The sequence below is a fragment of the Hemiscyllium ocellatum genome (genome assembly GCF_020745735.1).
Source record: "Hemiscyllium ocellatum isolate sHemOce1 chromosome 27 unlocalized genomic scaffold, sHemOce1.pat.X.cur. SUPER_27_unloc_5, whole genome shotgun sequence".
NCBI classification, from domain to species: Eukaryota; Metazoa; Chordata; class Chondrichthyes; order Orectolobiformes; family Hemiscylliidae; genus Hemiscyllium; species Hemiscyllium ocellatum.
In genome coordinates, this window is record NW_026867514.1 from 89,665 (window position 1) to 95,664 (window position 6,000).

A 6,000-nucleotide genomic window follows, 5' to 3' on the forward strand; every position below is an offset into this window, starting at 1 on the left:
AGGGGAAACCGAGTGATCATGTGTGTGTGAGAGAGTATAATGGATTATAAGTCTATGAGAGGGTGTGTGTGCTTGCGTGCGTGTGTGTGTTTGTGTGTGTGTGAGAGAGAGAGTGTGTGTGTAATGGGGTCACCTGCAGTGTGACATGAACCCAATGTCCTGGTTGAGGCCATCTCCATGGGTATTGAACTTGGCTATCAGCCTCTGCTCAGCCACTTTCCTTTTTTTGACTATCCCGAAGTCTACCTTGAAGGATGGTCACCTGAAGGTCCAAAGCTGAATGTTTCGGACTGCTGTAGTGTTCCCCGACTGGGAGGGAACACTCCTGGCTGGTGATTGTTGTGCAGTGTCCATTCATCTGTTGCTGTAGCCTCTGCTCGGTCTCACCAATATACCAAGACTCAGGGCATCGTTGCCTGCAGCGTATGAGATAAACAATGCTGGCTGAGTCACATGAGTACCTGCTGCACTCATTGTAGGTGGTGTCCCCATGTGTAATGGTGGTAATCGTGTCAACACTCTGATACGTCTTTCATCATCTGCCGTGACAGAGTTGTATCGTGTTGTCCTGAAAGCCAGGTGGTTTTCTGCAAACAATTATCTGTTTAAAGTTTGGTGGTTGTTTGAATGCGAGAAGTGGAGGCGTGGGGAAGGTGTTGGTGAGGTGCTCATCCTCATCAATAATGTGTTGCAGGCTGCGAAGAACGTGGCGTAGTGTTTCGGCTCCTGAGAAGTACTGGACAACAAAGGGTACCATTTTGGTTGCAGCTCGTGTCTGTCTCCTAAAGGAAGTCATTACAGTTTCTTGCTGTGACACATTGGAACTGGTAGTTGATGAGTTGAGCATTGTACCCCGTTCTTATGAGAGCACGTTTGTGTACTTCCAAGTGTCTGTCACGTTCCTCTTCACCTGAACAGATCCTGTGTATGTGAAGGGCTTGTCCAGAATGGATGGCTGTTTTAATATGTTTCACTAGAGAAGTGTAGCACCGTCAGGTTATCCGTGGGTTTGCGGTATAGAGAAGTGCTGAGATACCCATCCTTGATAGAGCTGCATATATTAAAAAATGAGTCAGATACTAAATAGTGTGGCGAGTGTGATGGTGGGATGAAACTTGTTAATACCACAGTATCGTTGTTTCAGTGACTCCTCACTTTGGGTCCAGAGGAAGAAATGTCATCAATATATCTGGTGTATAGTGTTGGTTGGAGGTCCTGTGCAGAAAAGAAGCCTTGTTCGAACCTGTGCATGAAAGCGTTGGCATACTGGAGTGCAAATTTGGTCCCCATGGCTGTTCCATGTGTCTGGATGAAGAACTGGTTGTTAAAGGTGAAAATGTTGTGGTTGAGAATGAAGTGGATGAGTTGTAGGACAGTGCTCAGAGATTGGAAATTGTTGGTATTGAGTACTGAGGCTGTTACCGTGATGCCATCATCGTGAGGAATGCTGGTGTAGAATACTGACACGTCCACGGATTCAACTAGTCTGTGGATGCTGAGCTTCTGGAAGGATTGGATCAGAAGTCTTGATGAATGCTGTCAGTTCATGGTTGTATTCTTTGGTTAGATCAGCTGGTAGTTGCCTGTCGTGTTCCTATTCAGTTGTTTGTACACTTCCTTGCAGAACTGAAAATGTGTTGCTGGAAAGCGCAGCCGGTCAGGCAGCATCCAAAGAGCAGGAAAATCGACGTTTCTGGCATGAGCCCTTCTTCAGGAATGAGGAAAGTGTGTCCAGCAGGCTAAGATAAAAGGTAGGGTGGACGGACTTGGGGGAGGGGCATTGGAAATGTGATAGGTGGAAGGAGGTCAAGGTGAGGGTGATAGGCCGGAGAGGGGGTGGGGACGGAGATGTCAGGAAGAAGATTGCAGGTTAGGAAGGCGGTGCCGAGTTCGAGGGATTTGACTGAGACAAGGTGGGGGAGGGGAAATGAGGAAACTGGAGAAATCTAGGTTCATTCCTTGTGGTTGGAGGGTTCCTAGGCGGAAGATGAGGCGCTCTTCCTCCAGCAGTCGTGTTGCTATGGTCTGGCAATGGAGGAGTCCAAGGACCTGCATGTCCTTGGCGGAGTGGGAGGAGGAGTTGAAGTGTTGAGCCACGGGGTGGTTAATCCGGGTGTAGGTTGGTGGGGTGATAGGTGGTAGGGTTCTGTCCTGGTGGCGATCGTAGGGGCGGGGATCAAGGGCGGAAGAGCGGGAAGTGGAGGAGATACGGTGGAGGGCATCATCGATCACGTCTGGGGGGAAATTGCGGTCTTTGAAGAAGGAGGCCATTTGGGTTTTACTGTATTGGAACTGGTTCTCCTGGGAGCAGATGCGGCGGAGACGAAGAAACTGGGAGTATGGGATGGCATTTTAAAAAGACATGAGAGCCACCTTTTTATTTTAAGATAGAGAATGGTTCTCATGTGGTATCAATGTCCAGGGGAGGTGGTGGATGCTGGTACATTTACAGTGTTTAAAAGACATTTGGATAAGTACATAGAGTCATAGAGATGTACAGCATGGAAACAGACCCTTCCGTCCAACCCGTGCCTGCTGACCAGATATCCCAACCCAATCTAGTCCCACCTGCCAGCATCCGGCCAATATCCCTCCAAACCCTTCCTATTCATACACCCATCCAAATGCCTCTTAAATGTTGCAATTGTAATAGGAAAGGTTCAGAGAGTCTGGGCCAAACACTGGCAGGTGGGACTAGTTTAGTTTCAGAACACAGTCAGCATGGACTAGTTGGACTTAATGGTCTGTTCCTGTGCTGTATGACTGTAACTGTTCTATACTGGTCTTAAAACCAGTTTCTTACCTTCCCCAATACTCATCCACTTCTTTGTTCTTCAAAGTCAAATGAACTCAGCGTTGAATACATTCAATGACTGACCTAACTGCAGGAAGACATCCCTGCTTGTGAACCCAACTTCTCTTGCTAATATATCACTTGCACTGCTTGCTGCTCCTGTCTGACAACAGACAGTGACTGGTGTAGAAGGACGCTGAGGCCCCTCTGTCCATCCACACATCATTCCTGATGAAGGGCTCGTGCCCAAAACATTGACTCTCCTCCTCCGCAGTTGCTGACTGACCTCCTGTGCTTTTCCAGCGCCACACTTTTCAACTCTGATCTCCATCATCTCACTTTCATCACATCTCAACATATCACCATTTAAACAATGCAACTCCTTTCTGCGTTTTTTTTAAACATCAAAGGCTATAGATTGTGTTACTGCATTTGCCATGTGTTTGCAAATTGAGACACAGACCTGGATCAACTTTTCCAGAGTCTGTCCGCATCCCCTCAACCACGATTCACTCTTTCCTTTCAGTTGCTGCAAGTTAACAATTGAACCCCAGAATGAAACAAAAAATGGAAAAAGTGGTGATAAACAGACTGTTGTACTCACAAAAGTTAGACAGAGGAAGGAAGTTACAGTCTGGGGTGAAGTTCACAGAGGAAGGAGCGGCAGCAGCTTCAGAGCTCACGGTCCAACCTCCACATTTCGACAATGGCCGGCTTTGATTGGCAGGAGGACCAGACTCCTTCTGCAGTTTCTGCAGGCACCAAGGAATATGCGCAGTGCTTTGCTGACACCGGCGGTTATGCGCAGTGCTTGCTGACACCGCGGAGCATGCTCAGTATGTCGGAATTTGTTACAATTTTAAAGTTAAAAATCACAAAACACCTGGTTAGAGTCGAACAGACTGATTTGGAAGCACTAGCTTTCAGAGCGCTGCTCCTTCACCAAGTGACTGTGGAGTATAACATCGTAAGACAGAATTTATGATCTTATACTCCACCACCGCCTGATGAAGGAGCGGCGCTCCGAAAGCTAGTGCTTCCAAACAAGCCGATTGGACTGTAACCTGCTGTTGCGTGATTTTTAACTTGGTACACCCCAGTCCATCACGGGCACCTCCACATCATGACAAATTTTAAGTATCCAAATGCGAATACAAGAGAAAAATACCAAAGCAATGTTTTGTCGAAATGTTTTTCCCCTGTGCCTCGACATGTTATTCCTTTTGCATTTTGTCTGGCTGCTCAATGTTTCTGTCTTTTCCCCAGGGTAGAGGTATTCCAAAACTACAGGGCATAGGTTTAGGGTGAGAGGAAAAGATTTTAAAAGATTTAAGAAACTAGGAATATAACATTCATCCCTTACAGGGCGAAAGTGAGGACTGCAGATGCTGGAGATTAGGGTCGAGACTGTGTGCTGGAAAAGCACAGCAGGTCAGGCAGTATCTGAGGAGCAGGAGAATCGATGTTTTCGGCAAAACTCTTCATCAGAAAATAGCCATGGGGAACTGCAGAGCTGCAGCGTAATCGAGTGGGTCTGGGTGGGATGCTGTTGGGAAGGTCGGTGTGAATGGCCTGCAGGGATGATATGCCTTAGCCATGCTTATGTTGAGAAATGATTTCCCCAAATCTGCTGTGGGACGAGTGGGTTCCAGTTCGTGGGACACTGACACCAGTCCTGGGGAAGGTGGGATTTGTGCTGTCTCTCGCTTCACATTCTGCCCCTTGTCCATTTTCTCCCCACCCACTGCCCCCTGCCCTTTCTCCCCTTTTCACACTGCACCCCGATTCTCTCCCCAACCCTCTGAACCCCGGTCATTCTCTACTCCCCAACCTCTGCCCCTCTCCATTTCGCTCCCTTCTCCACCACCACCAGTGCCCCCGCCCGTCCTTTCTCGTGCCTCAGCCCTCTTTGATCTAGTGGCCGAGCAGAGGCTGATAGCCAAGTTTAGAACACATGAGGATGGCCTCAGCCGAGACCCTGGGATCATGTCACACTACAGGAGACCCACCTACACAATACACTCTCACATACACAAGCACACTCTCTTACATACTCACACGCTCGTGCAGACCCTCTCTGATAGACATGCTCTCTCTCTCAGACACACAGTAATACATCCCCACACACCATCTCACATGCTTATACACCATCTCACACATACACACACATACACACACACACACTGTACCCAGCATGCACACGCACACACACACGCTCTCCTTCATGCATGCACTCACATACAGAAGTTTTGGGGAGAACTGCGTTTGCAGGATTGTATATTTGGAAATAGAACCAGTCTCACTCAAGATTAGGATACAGATAGACCCTATTCATGCATTGTCTGACCTGAGGTGTCACCATCTTTTATTGAACTTTAGGGTTACCTGGAGAATGTGACTTTTAAAAGGTTCTGGGGTTTACAAATTAATGAACCGAAATCTACAACCCGTTTTAAAAGATGAAAGACTCAACAGCAATCTAGGTTTCTTCAATATATCATTTATGTTGCATAACACTATAATCTTTTATTCTATTTTCTGTGTCTTATGATCCTCCTCCACAGAAACACAGATCCAAGGAGATCTGTCCCAACTTTCCAATCTACCTTCATTGTTGACACTCCTCAGGCACGGCACCATTCACGTCAACCTGTTCATACCCTGAGACCAACGAGCCACATGCCATGGGTGCAGCCAGCTCCAGAAGCAGCTGAGACTTGCTCAGTATGAAATACATTGTACATTCCTCCCAGAATTTCAAGCAGCAACGAGTTTCAAGAACATCTGCTTCTCAGTCTGTCTCCCTGTTCCCAGAACACTGCTGTTTGTCCCGTCCCCAGGGGCCGGGCTCTCTCCACTAGCGGATAATTGATCCATTTTGTTTCTACTTACAAGCTGTGCTGGTGGAAGGCAGAGCCCATTCGCTCTTCTGCTCTCTCTCACTATCACATGGGGTAGGAGACGTCATTGACACGAATGCATCAAATGGCAACTTTGAACTTGTTCCAAAGGTCTGTTATCGGAGAAATGGCAAGGTGATGTGTTATCGGGACAGACAGAAATGGAGACCGGAGAGTCTTCCCTCAGGTAAATTGATACGAGTGCCTTCTTGTGCAGCCTGTTTGGTGTTCAGAATTTGCCTTGACACTGCAATCCTGCAGAAAGTATTTTATTACACAGGCGTCTGTTTCTTTACCGCAGGAAAT